At 42.3% G+C, this 22,095-nt stretch overlaps 2 protein-coding genes and 1 long non-coding RNA gene across 16 annotated transcripts in view; 1 reads left to right on the top strand and 2 right to left on the bottom strand.

Moving 5' to 3' along the window:
* Fastkd1 (FAST kinase domains 1) overlaps window positions 1-4,176 on the bottom strand; it is a 39,569-nt gene extending 35,393 nt beyond the window's left edge. The window contains exons 1-3 of one of the 7 annotated variants that reach the window (XM_063259228.1): window positions 4,111-4,176; window positions 2,504-2,756; window positions 2,156-2,244 (exon numbers count right to left, since the gene is read on the bottom strand). The gene's annotated coding sequence lies outside the window, so the exon portion shown is untranslated. Of the gene's footprint in view, window positions 1-254; window positions 992-1,881; window positions 2,116-2,155; window positions 2,403-2,503; window positions 2,932-4,110 lie in introns of those variants that run through there. The other 6 variants (XM_063259227.1, XM_063259229.1, XM_063259232.1 and 3 more) reach the window with 6 other exon arrangements.
* Window positions 4,177-10,514: 6,338 nt separating this feature from the next.
* Window positions 10,515-19,515, bottom strand: LOC106025418 (uncharacterized). Of its 4 annotated transcripts, XR_010050854.1 has the most exons (5): window positions 19,363-19,515; window positions 14,392-14,512; window positions 13,283-13,395; window positions 11,198-11,302; window positions 10,515-11,011 (listed from the first exon to the last, which is right to left on the bottom strand). It is a non-coding gene; the product is annotated as an uncharacterized LOC106025418 (long non-coding RNA). The 4 variants fall into 4 exon arrangements; XR_010050853.1 differs by having other exon boundaries at window positions 10,515-11,302; window positions 19,363-19,513; XR_001198992.2 differs by lacking the exons at window positions 10,515-11,011; window positions 11,198-11,302 and adding an exon at window positions 11,822-13,031 and having other exon boundaries at window positions 19,363-19,513.
* Window positions 19,516-19,523: 8 nt separating this feature from the next.
* The window catches only part of Ppig (peptidylprolyl isomerase G), a 51,168-nt gene continuing 48,596 nt past the window's right edge, over window positions 19,524-22,095 (top strand). For 2 of the 5 annotated variants that reach the window (XM_003478649.5, XM_023561148.2), the window contains exon 1: window positions 19,527-19,661. The gene's annotated coding sequence lies outside the window, so the exon portion shown is untranslated. Of the gene's footprint in view, window positions 19,662-19,864; window positions 20,039-22,095 lie in introns of those variants that run through there. The other 3 variants (XM_013142450.3, XM_013142451.3, XM_013142452.3) reach the window with 3 other exon arrangements.

Here is a 22,095-nt window from a genome sequence, read left to right on the forward strand (position 1 = left end):
GCTTATGCCACTGAGCTAAATCTCTAACTCCTAAAAAAAAAAAGGTTTAAGTCTGACTACTTAAAGTTTTCAAATTTGACCATAAAGAGGGGGAAGAAAAAACCCTAAACTTGGAAACTTGGAACAGTCTTCCTCACCCACCCATTTCATGGTGCTGGGGAATGAACCCACAGCCTTGTATATACTATGTAAGTGTGCTACCCTCAATCCCTGAGAGCTGACCCTTTAAGTAAAACTGTTGGAAAATATACTACCTTTAAAGATTCTAAAGAGTAGCCATTCAAGTTTTCCTTTGTTTTAATTTTGGGGGGAGAGTTGATACAGGGTCTCTCCATGTAATGCGGGTGGTCTTAAACTTGCAGCAATACTCCTGCCTCAGCCTTCCAAGTGCTGGGATCACAGGCATACACAACCACCATGCCTGGTTTAAAAAAAATTTTTTTTTAAAAGATGATCTCTGGTATTTAACTTTTGAAATACTTTCTTTTTCCTTTCTTCTTGTATCCTAAAAGAACTCAACAAACAATTTAATCATTATTGGGCGAACAAAGGAGACCCTTACAGCACCAATCAAGAAATATTTTAAAATCAAGTAATGTTTCATGATATGTAGAAACTATGTAAGAATCAAAGATTGAGGCTGGGGATTTAGCTCAGCGGCATAAGTGCCTGCCTTGCAAGCAGGCAGTCGTGAGTTCGATTCCTGGTACCGATAAAAACAAAAACAAACAAACAAAAAAAAAAAATCAAAGATTATGAAAAAAGAATTTATTTTAAAAATATATTCTATTTTGTTCCTTTATCAAAGTTGTTTACATTATTCTGAGTCTTTTGTATTTTTACAGAAATGTAAGAATCAAAATGTTAATCTTTAGGAAAAATGATATTGGCGTTTTGATATGGGATTGTGTTTTCTGATCTTTACTATTTTTCTTTTTTCTTTTTTGGTCTTTTTTTCTGAGACAGGGTTTCACTATTCCTGCCTCAGCCTCCAGAGTGCTAGGATTACAGGCATGAGCCACCACGCCCAGCTTATTATTTTCTTCTATTTGTAAAAGAAAAAAAAAAAAATATATATATATATATATATATATATATATATATATATATATTCAGCTAGGCGTGGTGGAGCATGCCTATAATCAAGCACTCAAGAGGCTGAGACAGGATTCAACTGAGCTACATAGTGAGTTTGAGGCCAGCCTGAACTACACAGTGTGATCGTGTCTTAAAAAACAAACTCTCTTTCTCTCCATGTATTTTCTAAATGTTTACATTTAGAAAAGCTGGTACTACAACCATAATACCTGATACATCTGCAACATGTTAGGACTTTCGTTTTTAGACCTGGTCTTACTGTATAGATCAGGCTGACCTTAAACTCATGCTCCTCCTGCCTCAGCCTCCTAAGTGCTGGGATTACAAACTTGCACCACCTTGACCCACAAAGAATTTCTAGAACACATTATCCGATTAAATTCTCTCAAACTTTCGGGTATATAATATTTTCATTTTACAAATAAGAAAAAGTTTTAAAAGTTTGAAAATGAAGTTTTTAAAGCACTCTAGTACTAAAAAAAGATGGGAACTGCAAGTCATTTCTTTCCACTTAACTCTTATTATATCACTAAAAATATACTTCAGACCCTCTCAGTGCCTGTGACTAGCTAAGTGTTCACAAGGCAAAAACTATACTTCGTATGTCATGGAAATCAGTACCTCCTGTCCCAAACTGACCTGAGTTGCACGCCTACATAAAAAATACTGCAGAAAGCAAAATAACATCTTCAAGATAGTACCCATTCACAAGTGAAAATAAAGGTTATAAAATAAAGGGGTATCTTCCGCTCTCCCCAAGCTGCGCGAGCTCAGCGAACTCACTTAACTAAAGGAGGGCGGGTAGGACAGTGAGACCCGGTAAGAGTTGTGAACAGGCATGGTGCAGGATACCCAATGGCGCGGTCTGCAACTGACAGATAACAGATCAATGCTCTCTAATGACTCCAGCACCGAATGGGATCAGCTCTGCCCCAGTCCTCTAGGCTTCAGAGAACTCAATACCCAAAAGGTGTCTCCATTTCTCGGCCGAACCCTCAATCCCAAACATGCCGAGGGGGAAAAGAAAATCCGCCGCCGCTCCCCGGCCCTGACTTGCCGGCAAATTCTCCCCTCCAGTGTCCGCCGACTTCTCCGCAGGAGTAGGTGGATTTTTATGGGTACGAAGTCGGGTTTACCCCTGGTGCCCTGCAAGGGAAAAACAGGGATGGTTCTATCGCTCACTTCCCACGTCTCGGGGTTCTTAACCTCTCCTTGAAAGCCATCACCTTCCCTGGGTCTCCGAGCTGCTGAAGCTTGAAGGCCGAGGGCAACGTGCAGAGCAAAGGCACATACTACATGTCCCAGAGGGCATCGCGCGGCGTAGGGGCGGGGTCACGGTGTTTACGCACCCCGGGGAACTCTGGGCTTCGGGTTTTCCAACGTGAGGGGTTGGGGCTGCGCTTACTGTACTGAAGAGAAAGATGTGAGGGTCATCCAGCTGCGACGTCTATTATCCTACTGATCGCTAGGGATAATTCAGCTGATGTAGCTGGCTAGACGGGTGTCCCCTTCCTCCCTTATCGCTCCATGCGCGTCCTTCCGGAAGCTACGCGCGCGCTCGGTCGATCACCCGGATGGAAGAGGAAGCGTTTCCTTAGTTAAGGGTACACCAGTAGCTGTGCTCCCCAGCTGAAACCTCCAAACAAGCCCTCAAGTTACTGGAAAGGATAGAGAGCCGTTAGGTCAGTCCCCCCCCTTCTAATTTTAGTATTGGGGGGACTTCCTACTACATCCTCAGCCCTTTAAATGTTCTATTTTAAAGTAAAATGTTCCTGAGTTACTAAACCGCCCAGGTTGGTGTCAACTTTTGATTCTCCTGCTATTTTCCAGTCTCACCCAGTATTGACTGCTGAACCCAGGGCCTCTGCTCTGAGCTTCACCCCTAGCCTTTTTTTTTTTTTTTTTTTTTTTTTTTTTTTTGAGTCGGCCAAGGTGGCACATGACCGTAAATCCCAGCGCTCAGGAGCCTAAGGTAAAACGATTGTCTCAAGTTGGAGGCAAACCTGGGGCTACTTTGTGAGTTCAAGGCCAGCCTGAATTACACAGCAAGACCTTGTCTCAAATATAATAATAATAATAATAATAATAATAATAATAATGAAGGAAACCAGACTCCCCCGGGGGTTTCCCTTACTTAGCAACCCATGACCACATTTTGCAAGAGGGCATAACCCCCCTGGAAAGTCCTGCCAGAAATTCTCGTGTCCCTTAAACGCTGTTTTGCTTCTGTATCCTCCGCCTGACATCTCCCACTAACAGTGTAAGGGAGAAAGCAAAACCCGGTTCGGATCTCACTGTGGGATACGAGTCCCACGCTGGGACAGCAATAAGGTTGCTGTTCGCTCCTACTCCACTCCTACTCCGTGTCCCGGAGTGCTATGCACGGGCGCCCCTTTTTCCTGCTTCATCTGACGACCCAGATGGGACTCTCGAGGTCCATCACGACCCACTCCCCCAAACTCCCGGCTCGCCCCTCCTAGAGCCCCCGTCTGACTGTCTGAGGAGGATGGGAGGGCCAAACGCATTTGGTAGACATCTGAATCAATGTAAGGTTCAAAGACCCCAATTCAGAGGAAAATCCAAGGTAGGATTTTCAGGGTGCTGATCATCCTCAGTGTCTCCTGAATAGCTACTGAGGTACAGTGAAACCGGACCGCTTTAGGCCACTGTTAGTGGATGGGAGTCTTGGACTGTGGCAGTGAGTGAGTGAGTGTGAATGAGAGGACAACTCACTGCAAACTCTGGTTTGGGTGAACCCGGCAAAAGCTAGTGTTCCAGGGCTACCTCATAGAGCTTAGAGCAGCACTAGAATAATAGTCAGGATCACTGGCTTGCCAGTACTAGGAGGGGCCTGAAATATCTCTGGGAGGGAGGGGACCAAATGCTTGGTGTATGTCTTTGTGGATGGTGAGGATCACCAGAGGGACTAAAGGGAGTCCTCCCACCTAGAGTCATGATCAAAAATTTCAAAAAGAGGGCCAGGGATATTGCTTAGAAGCATAGTGCACTTACCTGGCAAGCACAAGATACTGAGTTTGGCAGGTTGTGGCAGGGAATTCCAGACACCTAGATCAGTTTCCCTATGTGACTTCATGGTTGCCCCCTTTTCCAAGTTCTGCTTGCCACTGCAGCCTGCTCAACAAATGAGACCCCTATAAGACATGTCCCTCCTCTTAGGCAACTCAGAGGACCCCCGCTTCTAAATCATCCACCCCCTTTTCCCAGGGAACACTTCAGGATCCCCAGCATCTGGCCCTGAGGCCAGTCCAACACTTAAGTCAGGAAGTCTTCCCTCCAGTGCTTCCAGAGCCATCCTGTGTTCCCATTCCACCTCACACCCAGTTGGGAATGCATTTTGGGCCTAAGTTTCTACTGCCAAGTTCTCCTGCTTCCTTGGAATCAACTGAGACTTCTGGGTAGAATTCCCAAAATGGGACTTCATAAGAGGATAGAGCCTCCTGACAGTTGAGAATGATAGCTCTATGACTCCATGTTGCCTGGTCTTTGTTTACCAACCCTTTACTACCACTGACCATCATCAACAAGAAATCTGTTAAATGACACATGGAGTGCAGAGAGGCCAACAAACAAATGAGGAAAAAGGATGATCTTGTTGCTATGGCCCTGGCAGACAGGCTGATGGAAACTCATGATACAAATAGAAAGGGAACTAGTTTCGGTTTTTGTTTTTCGTACTGGGGATCAAACTCACAACCTTGTGCTTGCCAGGAGGTGCTTATACTGCTAGTTAAACCCCCAGCCCAAGGGAACTGTTCTTGAAAGCCACATCCACCCCTCGAAAAGTACCAGTGTAGGGGCTGGGGATTTAGCTCAGCAGCATAAGCACCTGACTTGCAAGCAGGCGGTCATGAGTTCGATCCCTGGTACCGATTAAAAAAAGAAAAGAAAAGTACCAGTGTGCCTATTGTAAGGGAGAAGTCTATTACAAGCACAAATGTCCCAAGTTAAAGAAAAAGATTGCTGAGTGATAGCAAAAGATAGGAAAGATAGCAGACGGCAACGTGCTCTGCTTCCACAGCAAGAGGAAATTCTTGCTTTGTGGATCAAGAAGGACTGCATTCAAGAGCACCCCACCACCACCATAGTCTACACGAAGATGGGAAACAAGCCAAATAAATTCCCGACAAAGGGGCAGATTCTTCACAGTTGTGACATCTGCTGGCCCTTCAGTCACAGCTCTGCTACTAGCAGTGGACCCACAAGGCAGTCAAAACTCAAGCTTTTTGTCATCTGCATTTTTAAGATAGGAGGCCATGAAGTGATGCACTGGTTCCTGTACATGCTAGATTGCCCATTTTCCCTCTTAGAAGGGATTTGTTGGCTAGCTTAAGAGCAAAAATTGACTTCAGGGACAGGGAAATGTACCTCAAGCTGCTGTTGCTGTGATTGATCTTGACACTAACTGTCCCTCAGGAAGAGGAATAGAGACTCCATGACTGGCAAACTGAGATGATCCCTGAGAGAAAGGAGGACTTGTTTAAGCAGAGATCCTAAATGTGGATGGAGGACAATCCTGCCTGCATAGCCACTGATCAACCTCTAGTCAAAGTGGAATTTAAAGCTGGGCCCAAACAGGTTTCCCAGTGACAGTACCAGATACCACTGGAGGTCCAGTGAGTAAATCAAACCCCCACTGAGAGACTGAAAAGCTATGATATCTACGTTCCTTGCCAGTCACCCTGGAACATGCTTCTTTCACAGTCAAGAAGGAAAACACTGAGGACTACCACCTAGTCCAGGACCTGCAAGCAATTAGTAAGGCTATAGAGACTCCATATCTACTATGCTGAACCCCCATACTCTCCTAGGACTGTTGCCAACCTCCGTGGAATGATTCACCAGCTTAGATATAAAAAATGCCTGCTTCTGCATTTGATTGGCCCCAAAGAGCCAGCCCACTTTCATTTTCCCATGGGGATCAACTGACACAGAACAACATGGCCAGTTCACTTAGACTAGATTACTGCAAGGTTTCAAAAACTTCTCTACCATTTTTGGGAAACCCTTGGCCCAAGAACTCCATTTGTTTCCACTATGAAACTTAGAATGTACTCTTTTTGCAGTATGTTGATGACCTTCTCTTGGGGCACCAGTTCCATGAGGATGCAAGAGAGATATGGAAGGGGCTGGGGATTTAGCTCAGCGGCATGAGCACCTGCCTTGCGAGCAGGCAGTTGTGAGTTCGACCCCTGGTACCGATAAAAAGGAAAAAGACAAAAAAAAAAAAAAAAAAAAAAAAAAGAGAGAGAGAGATAATGGAAGAACTTCTTGGATATCTGTGCCAGAAAAGATATAAGGTGTCTCCGAAAAAGGCACAGTTGTGCTGCACTGAATTCAAGTATTTGGGATTCCATCTGCACAAGGGAGAGAGGATATTGGAGGTTGCCTGAAAGACAGTGATTCAGAACATGCCTGAGTCCAGACTCAAAGGCAACTGTGAGAATTTGTGGGGGCCTCAGACTTCTGTAGAATATGGATCCCCAACTACGTCATTCTGGCCAGACCCCACCCCAAAGCTACAAAGGAGAAAAAGAACCTCTGAACTAGGAAATAGAACAACAGGTTGCTTTTAAGACCTTAAAGGATAAACTCTAAGAAGTGTCAGCACTGAGTCTCCCTGCCTTAACTCTTTACTCTTTGTGTAACTGATCAAAAAAAAGACAGCAGTCGGAGTATTTGTTCAGACTGTGGAGTCTTGGGAGAGACCAGTGGCCAACTGTCTAAACAACTGGATAGAGTTGCATAAGGCTGGCTCCCTTGATTGAGAGCTCTTGCTGCATCCCAGCAAGGGTCCAGAGAATGAGATCTGTATCATTTGAAGACAGGTCAATTTTCACCAAATACCGCAAATATGGGGGCTTTTGATCAAAAGAGGCCAACAAGCTAACCTGGGCCAAGACTTGCAGGTACAAGTCCCACATGCAGTAATTGCTTTTATGAATTGCTAAAGGTCACCACAGCTCACCAACTCATACTTCAGTACTGGAGTGTACTCTGTGGGAACCCCCACATCCAATAGAGGTTTCCAACAACCCAAACCCCACCACCTTCCTTCCCCAACCAGAAGGACCGCTACATAATTGTGAGGAGGTCATAGAGCTGGTCTGTTCCAGGCAACCGGACTTACATGACCAGCCTGTCCAGCAGCCTGATATACAACTGTTTGTGGATGGGAGCAGCCACGTGGTGGAGACAGGAAGGCAACAGGCTGGATATGCAGTCATTACCCTAAAAGAAGTCATAGAATCCGAACCATTGCCACAGGGAACCTTAGCATAAAAAGCAGAATTGATCACCCTAACCCGAGCATTGGAATTAGGAAAGGGAAAAATACTGAACGTTTACACTGACTCTTAAAAATGCCTTCCTAACCTTACAAGTACATAAGGCCCTGTATAGGGAAAGAGGCCGGCTTTCTGTGGGGTGCAAAGAAATCAAGTACTCCCAAGACATCCTTTGGCTTCTAAAAGCAATCTGGGTTCCCAGAGAAGTTGCTGTTGTTCACTGTCAAAGACATCAAAAAAAGAAGTCTAATGTGCAAATGGGAAATGAGAGAGCTGACTGGGTGGCAAAGACTGCTAGCATGAGGCCAAATGCCACACTTCTTGCTACCATCCCTTGGGAGACAGATAAAAACCAAGGTACACGCTGGAACAGATCCAATGGATGGAACTCAAAAAAGGAACCAAGGGGGCAAACAGATGGTATAGGCTCCTGGACAGTTGTAGTGCCAGCCCACTAGCACAGGCAGCTTATGAGACCACACACTTAGGAAGAGAAAAACTAGGAATCCTGCTTGCCCAGTTCTACATCCCCCTAAGACAGTCCAGACAAAATAGACTGTCCAATGTTGTGTCACTTGCACTCAACATAACCCTAAAGTGGGCCTGGGGATCCCAGCAATGATCCAGAGAGTGGGATCTGCATCATTTGAAAACAGGTCAATTTTCACCATATATCCCAAATGTGGGGGCTTCCATTACTTCTTGGTCATAATCTGCACCTATTCCAACAGGAGAGAGGCTTTCCCTTGCCAAATGGAAAAGACTCACGAAGCGACACAATGGCTGCTCCAAGAGATCATTCCCCACTATGGTCTCCTTCAGCAATGGGGTCTGATGATGGACTTAGCTTTGTGACATCAGTAATTCAGGGAGTGGCATGATCATTGGGAATTAATTGAAACCTGCATGTGACCTACCAGCCTTAGAGCTCAGGAAAGGTAAAGAAGATGAATAGGACCTTAAAGACAGGGCTAGAAAAACTTTGCCAAGGACTGGTCCAAGCTTTGCTAATTGTGCTCCTCCAGGCATGATGCATCCATCATAAGAATACCAGATATTCCCCTTATGAGACCCTGTACTGCAGGCTTCCTCCTGTCCTGAAGGGTTAGCACACCCAGTAAGAGTAATGGAGGAATCTTTAGAGAAATGTCCAATGCCTGGACATTAGAGAGAATAAACCCGCATTAGCACATCAAACGCTCTACAGCCCTTTTCTCCTGGAGATCCAGTGTGGATAAAGGCCTGGCATCAGGAGAGTCTTAAGCCAGAGTGGAAGGGACCACTAATAGATATTCTGACAACCCTCCCCAGCAGTTAGAGTGGAAAGAATTCCCACATGGATTCACCACAGTTGAGCAGAGTTCTGTGACTTAGGACACAACTTTGAACCCTTGTGTTTTGACCCCAGACCACCTACGATTTGGCAGTTCGAACACCACTCATAAGTCAAAGAAAACAACTAGCACAGAATCCTGTGGCAGTCCTGACCTTTGATACATGCAAGGCCCTTAGCTTTGCTTCTTGGAATCCCATGTATGACTTTTCATATAAGAACTTAATGGTGGAAAGACGATATACCTGTGAGGATAAATATATGTACTAGGAGACACTGATGTGGCATGAGTGTAGTTCCATATATAAAAGTTCTGTTCCTACTGGTCCTGTGTCACCTCAGGGACCTTGGAGAAAGGCATTCCCCTCCTGGGCTGCCCTACAGGGGAATATAAGTCACTCAAACTCGGCATCAACAATCCTGAAGACCCTAAATAGAAAACAGGCAGAGGATATAGACTCTGTGTTAATGGCCAGTGAAAGACCCTGAGGTGACTGACTTCCTCAAGAAATGGGCCTGCATCCCACATGCATCCAGTTTCCAGGTGTTCCACTCCTTTAACAAGCAGTAGACATGCCGGGGCGTGAAGACTCGCGCCTGTAATCCCAGCACTCAGGAGGTTGAGGCAGGAGGATTGTTGTGAGTTCGAGACCAGTCTGGGCTACAAAGTGAGCTCAAGGCCAGCCTGAACTGCATAGCAAGACCCCATCTCAAAAAAGACAAAAAACAAACAAACAAAAAACAAGCAGTAGACTCGGTTATTGCCTTAGATCCCACAAGTTTCTTGTAACCTTCTGAGGGAATTATGGGAAGCATAGCTCTTTCATTAAATATCACCTCATAATATATATGTGGGGAAATGTTTAGGGAAACTTAATGGCCATGGGAGACCAATGGCCATGGAAGGCTAAGGAATGGGACCCTAGAGACAACACAACCTTGGTGGTTAGGGGACAACAAAGATAAGGATGGTATAATGCTTGAATGATGGTGTCAACTTGAGAACTTTAGTTAAGGGAAGTTAATTAATTGACTCAGCAATTCTACACTCCAGGCAGCTTGTCACCTGGATGGCATAGAGGAAATTAGGAAGGACACTGCTGCTTCTACTCTTCAGTTTGGATACCACCCTCTGCCTTCCACCACAGACCGTCGGGCTTCCGTTGTAATCTACAACAGATTCTTTGGCTTCTGCTACAAAACCTTTAGCCTCCCACCGTAGACTCTTTAGCCTTCTATCACAGACCCATCAGCCTCCTGGTCCAGACTAGTATGGGACACTGCAGTGAACTCCAGACTGGACTGGCACCCCCTGCACACTTCCTCATCTGACTCTGTGGGTGACCATAGTAAACAGATCCTGTAAATTCGTATACATTTATATATTTGTGTTATATCTGTTTCTCTAGTAAAACACTGACTGATACAGACGGTGACAAAGAAAAGCTCTGCCAAAATGGTACTAACCCCTGGTCTTTGAAAACTAACAGTGTATGTGATCCAATAACCTCACTCCTGGCTAATTTATAAACATCAATGTAAGGATATATGGAAAATGATATTTATTATGGTTTCTGTGTAGTAACTCAAACTTGAAATAACTAAAATGCTTTCTAGGATAATGACTGGATAAATTATATCTATATGAAATGGTATTTGGATAGTAACAAAGATGTCAATTACATTTTTATATGAATAAAAGCAAATTGCAGGACAAGTTGTGTGATATAGCCTTATTTTTTGTCTGAGAAAGGAAGAAACAGAGGGAGGAAAAGAGGGATATTAAACAAGAATTTTTAATGGTAATACATATGGGTATTTGGAATCTCAAGAGAATGGAATTTGAAGGTATGTTAGCTTTCCTCTTGTTGGCCCACAAAAGCCACAACTTAAAGGAAGACAAATTTATTTTGTCTTAGAGTTTCAGTCTATGGTTGGCTGGCTCCAAGACAGAAACATCATGGCAGAAGAATGTGGCAGAGCAAACATTCTCAGTTCATGGCAGTCAGGAAGCACAGCAGAGGAACAGTGCCAGAGAGGAAGGGGTAAGGTCCTGGAGACAGACTCTCATACTTCCACGACGCACCATGCCTACTCCAAAGTATGCTTTACTAATCCCCTTGGTGGTTTCCAAGTCAATCAAGTTGCAAGCCAGTCAACCATCACAGAAGAAATTAGTGGCAATTATAGAATGCTCAGACTTTTACTATCAGCCTTCACTTCTTGGAATGCTGAAGTAGGAGGATCAGTTGGTCCCACAAAGTCCAAGATCAGCCTGAACAACACAATATGAACTTGTCTCAAACAAAACAAATTTTTGCAATAGTTCATACTATTATAAAAAAATATAAAAGATGCATTTTTAAAAAAAGTTAACCATACTATGGGTGATAAGGTAGACAACTGGTACAAATAATAGTTTGTTGAATAGTGGGGAGAAGTAAAACAAAAAAAAAATGACCTGGGTGTGGTGGTACATGCCTGTAATACTAGCACTCAAGAAGCTGAGACAGGAGAATCACTGTGAGTTGAAGGCCAATCTGGACTGCATAGCAAGACCCTGTCGCTAAAAAAAAAAAAAGTTCATTATTTTAAACTAAAGGTTAACTGGAGCACCCTGCCCACCTATATCTCTTCTTTGGTTCCAGATTCCTTCCTCATACTATAAGGACTACAATGATCTGGGCCAGGCCAAATCTAGTACTGCAAGTCCATAGGTTTTTAGATGGGTAGTGCTATCTACTTGAGTAAAGCCAAACATCAGTGTTTTTAACTCATAGCACTGGACTTACCTGCCACGCGGTATTCCAGTGTAGATACACCTGGCCAGTGAAGAAAACTCCACACAGAGATTCTGGTTTGAATACAGGTTGTTTCCTCCAAAATTCATATTACAGAAACTTACTCTGACTTAGGTGTTTAGGAGAGAAACCTTTGGAAGTGATTAGCATCAAATGGTTGTCAAGGTGTCTCTCATGAATGCATAGTGTGGAGTATCTTTGTATTGTGTTCCAGTAAGGGAAAAGCTAATACATCTTCTGCCTTACTTTCTCATTGCTGTAACAAAATACCTGACACCCACAAGTTAGAGGTGGAAAGTTTTATTTCAGCTCACAATTTGTAGAGGTTTTAGTCCACAGTGAGGCTGGCTTCAAGGCAGGTGGCATGTCAGAGAAGAAACAGGTCATGGCATAGACAGGAAGCAGTGAGCCTTCCTGTTCTCTTTTTATTCCACTCAAGCTGCAGTGGGTGTGCCACCCACATCCAGAATGTATCTTCCCTCTTCACTACATTCATTATCCACATACAGAACCATGCTAAACCAATTGGGTTTATGCAGTACCAGTGGGCTAATACAGTATCATGCACCTACAATCCAGGCACTTCCAAAAGCCTCACCTATAAGCATATAAAGCTTTAGGGGACATCTAGATATAAGCCAGAACACCTTCCAATTCCATTCCCTTGATATATCAAATTCCTATATGTATTACCACTAAAAATTCTTATTAACCTTACTGTCCCTTCCTTTCTTTCTTAGACAAAAAAAGAGACTAGCACAGACATATTACTTTGCAGATTGCTTTTGTTTACATAAAAATTCATTGGCATTTTTATGCTACCAAAATAATCTTTTTCCAAACTTCTGCAGATTTATTGTTGAGTAAACTTAACTTTATAGAATACATAACAACGCTAACCAAGTGCAATAGATAAATCTGCCAATACACTAAATACTATTTCATAGTATAGGTAGGCCATAAATTACCCAGCCATTCCTCTATTAGACATTTTTCTTTAAGAAATGATTAATATAAAGATACTATATCAGGTTGAAGCCTCATGAATGTGTACTGGGGACATTATTTTTTTTCTTTTTGTTGTATGTTTTGTTTTCTTTTTTCCTTTGTTCTGAGGTACTGGGATTGAACCTAGGGCCTTGTGCATGCTAAGCAAGTGCTCTTCATTGAGCTACCTTCTTCAGCCCATTAACTATAAGTGACATTTAAACAGGATGCCAGGCAGATACACATAAACTCTTTATCTGTCACCATAGGATAACCTGCATCACTTTGTACTCTTGGCAACATACATGGCCCCTGTACTTTGCACTTTCAAATAAGCCAAATGAGCCAAATGAGCCAAAATAAACTTTTCTTTGACAAATTTACCAGTGTATGGTAGTATGTTGATAGCAACATTATACAGACAAAGACATAGGCTTCTTCCATAATTGTTCAGGCCTTAAAAACCTCTGAATCCAGCATACATCTGTAATCCAAGGCTCTGGAAGGCTGAGGCAGGGGAAACAAAGTTGGAGCTCAGCTGGGGCAAATTAGTGGCTCAGTGACAACTTTTATGCAAATTAAAAAGAAGTATAAAGGCCCTGGGGTTGTTTCCACCCAGTACTCTTCCCCCGCCAAAAATCACTGAAAGCCCAAATTTTTCTTCATGTTGATCCAGTTGACAAAAAAAGACACAGCACACTTTATAAACATTCCTACCTCCATGTAATTCACAGCATTTCCATTCATTTTCCACTCACCAGAAGCATTTATATATCCTTACTTAGATGCAAGAAGTTTGCTAGAGGGGCTGGAGATTTAGCTCAGTGGCATAAGTGCCTGCCTTGCAAGCAGGCAGTTGTGAGTTCGATCCCTGGTACCGAAAAAAAAGACAAAAAAAAAAAAAAAAAAAAGAAGTTAGCTAGAAAACCATTCTTAGCCAGAGGAACATTTCCCAATGACATCCTCTCAATGTAAGTAGGAGCACAAATTTCTGGGCTGCCATTGCTATGCCAATCAAATAATGTTTTGACATTTTAATTTTTTTTTTCAGACTAGCCTTAAACTCACTTCATAGACCAGGCTGGCCTCAAACTCACAGTGATCATCCTGCCTCAGCTTACTAAGCACTGGGATGACTGGTGTACTCGTCACCTGGTTGACATTTTATTTACTGTGGTGCCTTATTGACCCCAGGGCTTTGAACCCAAGCTAGGCAAGAACTCTGCCACTGAGCGATTGATCTCCAACCTGGGCTCAGATTCTTTCTGTTGTTGTTGTTGTTTTTATACGTTTTTTTTTTTTTGAAAGTATACAACAGAACAAGTCAGAATAAAGCCAACTAAGATCGTACAATGAAATTGGTACAGAATTTCACAGCAGGTTACCGGGATAACAGTAATAGGTATCATAGTATATTTTGTTATCTTTATAATAGCTGTTCTTTCAATCATGTATATCAAAATGAGATGAAATATAGAACACTATAGAACTTATCAAAACAGAATATTGAATAGAACAGTACCATTAATCAGAAAAGAGCAAAACAGTAATAAAAATATTTGCCTTCAAAGAAATGGTAGAAGGAAGTCCCCCTAATTTGTTATGGTCAACCTCCCAGGCGATGCTCAGATTTCTGGTTTCCATTTGCTAATGGGCGGTGGGGGGGGGGGGGGAGAAGAAGGAGGATCAGGGAAGTGGGATATTTGACTCTAGGCCATGTAGCAGTAGGTTCACTATTGCTAAGCAGGGAGGCAGGATGATCATTTGCTTTCACAGCGTCTTCAGTTCCAACATGGCACGGATCTCAGGAGACACTGCTGGTTCTCTCCCTGGAAGGGCTACAGTCTGCCACCCTGTCTCCGCTTACCAGGGAAGGGAGGTGCTTGCTTGGCTTCCCAGAGTCCGAAGTTCCATCATGGCGCAGATCTCAGGAGACAGTGCTCTGAGCTCAGATTCTTAAGATGTGAATTATGCTTAGATAAATAAATCTGGGGAAAAAAAAGCTAAGTAGGATTAGGAAAGAGATTCTATAACATTATTATTTTCTGTATCAGTTATCCATTTTTTTTTAATAAGTCATCTAAAACTTAGTGACTTTAAACATTTCTTCCATAATTTCATGAGTCAGAAATTAGGAATTAGCTTAATTGAATGATCTTGGCTCAATTTTTGTTTCTTGTTCTGTTTTCTGTTTGTTTTGTTTTGTTTTTGAGCAGAATCTCAACTCTGTAATTCAGACTGGCCTTGAACTTACTGTGTACCCCAGACTGGCCTCAAACTTGTAGCAATCCTCCTGCCTCAGCTTCCTGAGTGCTAGGATTACAATTGTGTACCATCATGCCCAACTCAGTTTTTTCTTTTGGTTTTTGTTCCTGTGAATTTTATTGTGTTTAAAATTTTTTTGTTAGTATATGTTTGCAATATATAATATTTACATTCCTTTTCTAGAGTTGGTACATGTACATAATAAATTTTAGTTCCTGTTTTTATTCCCTACCCCTCCTTCCTCTATCTCTTGATCCCTTTCCATTTGAAAAATACCTGTTTCTCTACTTCCTATTATCTTTCATGCTGGGAGTGGTGTCATGCTAGCACTTGGGTGGCTGATGCAAGAAGACTGTCAGGAGTTTGATGCTACCCTGGGCTACGTAGCAAGTTCAAGGCCAGCCTGAACTACATAGTGAGACAGTCTCAAAAAATTAAGAATAAAAAGAAAATCCATACCTATTGTCTTTGTTTTGTTCTTTCTCAGATAGAAGAAACCATGTGGCCTCTATAAACTATGAGCCAAAATAAACCCCTGACCCTTTAAAAAAAGAGATATTTAAGCTTGTATGTCTGGTTTATTTCAGTTAACCTTTGGTCTCAAGGTACATTCATTTTTTTCCTACAAATGACCCAAGTATATCTTTCTTATGACAGAATAGTACCCCATTGTGTATGAACACCACATTTTCTTTATCAATTCATCTGTCAAGGGACATACAGACTGCTTCCAAGATTTAACTATTATGATCTGTGCTACTATAAACATGGGCATGCATGTATCACTGCAATATGAGGTCATTAACATTTTTGGGAACATTCCTAGAAGGGAAATAACCTGATCAAATGGAATTTCTAGTTTTAGTTTTCTGAGGAATCTTTACACTGATTTCCACAATGATTATACCAGTTTATACTCTTATAACAATGCTGAAGGGTTCTTTTCCCTATAGCCTCACTAGCATTTGTTACTATTGATTTCTTAATAATGGCCATTCTCAATTTCTCACTTGATTGCAGTCATGCCTACAGGTACTTCAACCTTAATTGAGGCTGGAGGATCTGTTTCCAACATAACTTGTTTACATGGCTGTTGGCTGGAAGCCTCTCTTCCTCTCTGGCTTTTTCAAGATTCCTTTTGAATGTCCTCACAACATGGCAGATTACTTCCTCTCATTTAGTAACCCAAGAGACAATAACACAGAAATAAGTGTCCTTGGGGCTGGGGATTTAGCTCAGTGGCATAAGCACCTGCCTTGCAAGCAGGCAGTCCTGAGTTCAATCCCCGGTACCGATAACAATGAAAAAGACAAAAAAAAAAAAAAAAAAAAAGAGTAGAAATAAGTGTCCTTTATGACCTAATCTCTGAAATAATACTGTCACTTCTGCCTCATTCCAGACATTAGAAGCAGGCCATAACAAAGCATTTGTGGGCAGGGGATATAGCTCAATAAGTAGAGACTTTCCTTAGCACATGTAAGACCCTGGGTTCTCTAGCACTTAAAAAAGTGAATTCATGGGCATATTTTCAAGCCATCACATTATCAGTTTTTGCTTATGAAGCAATATATCCCTTTTACCTAGGCTGATTGAAGCTGGGTTTTGTTTATTTGGAAATGAGATCTCTCACTAATACTGTCATCAGAAGATATGTACAACAAGAGTATAAATTGATAATCACGTTGGAAAACTCTTGGGTAGCATCTACCAAAGCTGAACCTAGCCAGACGTTAAGCTCTAGCAATTCCATTCTTGTTGTATTATGTATCTCCAACATGTGTGCAAAATATTTGTGCTCCAATACAGTAGGTTAAGAAAGTTCATGGAAGCTGGGCATGGTAGCTCACACCTGTAATCCTAGCATTCGGGAGCCTGAGGCAGGAGGATCATTTCGAGTTTGAGACCAGCGTAGGCTACAAAGCGAGCTCAAGGCCACCCTGAACTGCACAGAGAGACCCTGTGTCAAAAAGACAAAAAAATTCATGGAAGCTTAATTCATAATTAAAAACCTAAAGAACTGGAGTGGTGGTATAGGACTGCAATCCCAGCTACTTGGGAGGTTGAAGCAAGAGGATCACAAATTCAGAGCCAGTGTGATAGTCAACTGATTGTGTCAGTTTTAGTCAAAAAAAAAAAAAAAAAAAAGCCCAACTAAATTGGCTCAGCAGAGTTCTGGGTGTAGAAGACTCTCTCCCTAGTGAGAATTATCACCAGAATGGTATAAAACGGAAACGAAAGGATTGCTTCTGTTTCTTTAGAGGAGTTCTAGTCTTTGCTTTCAATTTGGACTTTGTCTTGTGGCTTGCAGTGCAGACTCTTCAGCAGCCAACACAGACCCGCTGGCCTCCTGACACAGTGTAATATTGCATGTGATAATACACTGAGCTCCAACTGGATCCTTTGGATCTCTAGTGTGCACAGAAACTTTTGCATTCTTCCACACCTGCCTCTCTGGAGTCCACTGTATGCCAGTCTTGTAAATTCTTACATATTTGTATATCTTTCATTAAGTCTTTTTCTTTTTTTTTGAGACATGGTCTCGCTCTGTAGTCCTGCATATCCTTGAGTTCAGTATGTAGCCCAAAGTGGACTTAAACTTGCAGCAGTCCTCTTGGCTTAGCCTCCTGAGTGCTGGGATTGCAGGCATGTACTACCACACCCAGTTATATCTGTTTCTCTAGTAAGCACTGGCTGACACAGACTTTGGTACCAGGAACGGCTCTAAAGAAACAAAATTGTAAAGATAAAATTCTTTAATGGCTTGCATACCAACTACCAGATGATGTTAGTCTGCTCAAGCAAGCACAGCACATCCAGTCACAAAAAAAAAAAAAAAAAGTAAAGGGCTGGTGAAGTGGTTTACATAGGATGCATAGGTTCTAAGTTCGATCTCCAGCACCATAAAAACAACAAATTTCCTGAAAGCAACAGTACAGACACATAAATCCATTTATATAAGGTTCAAAGCCAGGTGTAGTGGCACCCATAATCCCAGCACTGAGGAGGCTGAAGTAGGAGGATCACTAAGAGTTCAAGGCCAGTTTGGGATACATAGTGAGATCCCATCTCAAAACAGTAACAGCAAAACCAGGCTCAAAACTGGGCAAAACTCACACCTCTAGGCATAAGGATTGAAAGTCATAGGCTAGCATGAAAATTTTAGGATAACCTGCCTCAAAATAGGATATAAAAGGACTAGGTATATAACTCAGTGGGAGAGGACCCCTGGATTCAGTTCCACAGTAAAGCAAAATCAGTCAATAATCTAATATGCACTGCAGCTGAAAATTTGAACAGTTATCTTTAGTGGGGGTGGGAATGGGGTAGTGGCATTCGTAGGAGGGAACATAAAGAAGGCCTCTGGAATGTTGATACTGGTTTTGCTGTATGTCTTAATCTAGCAGAGCTTCAATCTGTATGTTCACTTAGTAAAAATGTATTGAACTATGCTCATGACTTATCCATACAGATTAAATTAGGCATGGTGGTGCATGCCTGTAAGCCCAGCACTCAGGAGGGTGACTGCCACAATTTCTAGGCCAGGCTGAGCTAGTGAGTTCAAGGCCAGCCCGAACTGTAGAGGGAGATCCTGTCTCAAAAAAACAAAAACTTACGTTTAAAAAGGCTCTTAAGGGCTGGGGGTTTAGCTGAGCAGCAAAAGCACCTTATTGCAAGCCTACAGTTGTGAGTTCAATCCCCGGTACCAAAAAAAAAAAAAAAAAAAAAAGGCTCTTAAACCACCATTTGAAAAACCAGGATTTGATGACCATAAAAATGTTTTTTTGTGCAAATATCTATTTATTAATGGGATCCTGTTAATCTTCCACTGAAATACCTTTATGTTTTCTTCGTACATGCTAAGCAACCAGAACTTTGCATTTGTGATTGCTTTTGTGAGTTAGTCTTTCTTATCAATGGAATGACAGCCAAAGTGGCATGAGCTACTTCTGGGTTTAGGTCTTGAGACACTGCCCCTTACTTTCTGTTCCTGCCAGCTGAAAACTAAAGCAACACAGTCATCATTCAATGACAAGACCCTGGGGCATGATGAAATAACATAATGGAAAGAATCCAAGTCCCTAAATAACTACCTGATCAGAGATGCCCTTTCAATTGTCCCAGTCTTCTAAGATCTCCATAAGAAACACATCCTTTAAAGCCATAGTATTTTTGGATATTACACTATTTCCTGTTACTGGGACAGCATCTTTCTTGACAATACACCCATGTCAAATCAATTTGGGAATGTTTGAGATTTCACAGACCAGTTAAATTTCAACATACAGTACTAAATATAATCTATATAGCGTGAGAACAGTAACAAACATTAATGCCTTTTGTAATTCTTTTCTCAAAGAGAACTTTATTGATTACTGGTTTTTAGACTTTGTGTTGTAGAGCTTACTATAAAAACTGAAATTGCAAGCGTCTTCTAGTAGACGGTCCTTCAAAACACCCTAAACAGCGCATCAGTACATGTTATGAAGTACTTTATTTCAGGAACGATATACTGACTGATCGTCAGGATCTCTCCAAATTGTCCAGGCTCGGTTAGAATTTGAGATTCTCCTACCTCATACCAGGCACGATATGGCATTCAGATGGCGACAAAGAAATCGGTCAACTCACAAAAAACATTAGGACACTAAATCCTACAATTCCAAGGAGGGCGTGGTGACACAAACCCGGAAGGCTGAGAGACGCCATCCACGAATCCGTGACGCATTTCCGGCGCGACGCTTTCCCTCCACGCCGGGACTGGGGTGTGGGGGAGGGAGGCGGTTAGTGGGCTTTAGCGCCTTTTCTGAGGGCGGTAGATTTGAAGCGCTTTGAAGGACCAGGCCGGGAGAAGAGGAGATTCTAGTGACACAGGTTGGTAGCGCGAGAAACATGTTGTTTTGGTGGCATCATTTGCTGCAGCCCCGGTACGAGAGCGGGAAGAGCCTGGGCGGAGGGGCGGAGCTGGTGCCTATGGCCGGCTTGAGTTAACAGCCTTTCCCTCGAGGTATATAGACTGCTTGGGCCCAGAGGGGGCCCCGAGGCCCGAGGAACTGTTTAGGCATCTGTAGGCGGCTTCCAGCCCAGCCTGCGGGGCCTAGGAAACGGCTCTTCCTCCGCCAGCCCCCGCCCTCTCCACTGGGGCGCGCACCTCGCTCCCTGACGCATTTTGCTGCACAAGCTGTAATATGGCGGCAGCGACGGCGGCCTGAACTCCGGGGAGCTAGGCCGATGTTTGATGCTTCAGAATCGTAAGACAGTACTGCAGCGGGGGAGGTTGGGATGGCTGGTGGGAAAGGAGGTGGCACAACCCAAGGTGCTGTCAAATTAGGGTCAGAGAGGGCGGGGAAGAGTCTGAATCGCAGGGATTAAAATTGAGTACAGTTTTCTCCTACCTGACCTTTTCCTCTCAGAGGACGGCTACCTTCGTGCATACTTAAGTGTAATAGGGCACATTGTTAGACATTCTTGTAAAAGTCAAGTTCAAAGCCTTACCTTAGCTCTTTCGAAGTTTTCCCACGTTTTCGAGGAGCTGCGAGCGGCGCAGGCCTGGTAGGACGACGATACTCTAGCAGGAAGGTGATGGTTTCCGAGCTCCATATGCCTTAAAGAAAAGTGAACAAATTTGGCCTATCTTTGGCCTTTTAAGGCCCAAAGTCTTTATTATACTGGCAAGAAGAATACCTACTCGTTCTGCAAACGTTATTAAAGGACCATTTTGTGTATTGAATTTTTCCACAAAGGTACATTCAGTGTAGCACTAAATTTTTCCATTAGTGATCACAAATACGTCTCAGGAACAACTAGATGTTTTGGAAATTTGTAAGGCCTTCTAACTTTTGGAAGTTAAACAAAAAGGCGAAAAATATGTGTGTTTATGTTTTTCCCATATTGTGGCCGAAGATAGTGATTAATTGCTAGTTTGTAACAGCATTTGGGGAGATGGGAGTGAACATTTTTAAAATATTGAACTCACATAAGATTCAGAAAAGAGGCGGCTTCTCTTTCATGTTTTTCATAAACTTGAAACTTTACCTGTTTAACCACCCGCCCTTCAACTATTTGAGATGCAATTATTTTTATAACAGTTTACATTTCTGTCTTTAACAGAGGTCATTGGGCATTGCTTACCAATTTCTTTATAATTTAGGGCTTTTCGTTAGTTTTTTTAAATAGGATCTCACTTTATAGTGCAGCTGGCCTCGAGCTCACTGTATAGACCAGGCTGGCCTCGAGCCCTTGGGGATTCTCCTGCCTCAGCTTAGAGCGCTGCAATTACAGGCGTGTGTCACCACAACTGGTTTATGAAAAATAAATATTTTGGTTTGTTAAAATTATAAAATCATCTTTAAGTGACAATTTGGTTTTCCTGGGTGGAGCGTTTTTTCCTCTATCTTTGGGAATTGATTTTCTGTCAGACAGCAAAAGAAAATTGGTAGCCATTCATAATACCGTAGAAGGATGGACTCTCAGTTCTATTAGTTATCATAACACTATCTGCACTTCTCTAAATTGTTGCCCCTTTTGGGAAATACATGTCCTCCCTCCACCTTGCTTTCTCAGTGGGATATTTCAACAAAATCATAACAATGTTTCTTTGTAGTATAGTAATGTGTTGAAATATCTCGGCATTTGTAGAAGAAATGACACATAATTATAGTGAAGCACTTGTTGCAAATCTTTTACATTGTAGTGTTGTGTGTAAAGAATTTTTAGTATTAGCTCTAAGCTTCCATTTTTATTTTGCTTACATGTCAGTGATCTTCCCCTAGTTTTACGTATATGCAACTACCATATTCTTACGCCATATTCTATATTTTTATTTCTGTAGGGCAAGACTTGGATCTTGACATTTTTTGCAGTATTATAAATGGAGAAGTTTTTGATGTAAGAATGATTAGATTTAGTAACATGGATGCAGCACCACATCCAACTACTATATTTTTATATCCCTGAGATCATAAATGTATATGTGTATAATGTTTGTATTTAACATTGAATTTAGCAGATTATATATTTTCTCTAGTTTTCCAGAAGATTTTAGAATTTTACAAGTACCTAAACAGGTTGCTGTTGCAATTGATTTTGTCTATTAAAAATAATAAAGGAAATCACATTAATTGAAGACCACAGTTGCTCTTCCTGACATCTCAAATACTAGCGCTTTTTTTTTTTGTTTTGTTTTTTTTTTGTTTTGTTCCTTTTTATCGGTACCAGGGATCGAACTCACGACCGCCTGCTTGCAAGGCAGGTGCTTGTGCCGCTGAGCTAAATCCCCAGCCCCATACTAGCGCTTTTTTTTAACTGA

This window comes from Cavia porcellus, unplaced genomic scaffold (assembly GCF_034190915.1).
Source record: "Cavia porcellus strain 051 isolate PalLab524CR breed Dunkin Hartley unplaced genomic scaffold, mCavPor4.1 scaffold_12, whole genome shotgun sequence".
Lineage (NCBI taxonomy): Eukaryota > Metazoa > Chordata > Mammalia > Rodentia > Caviidae > Cavia > Cavia porcellus.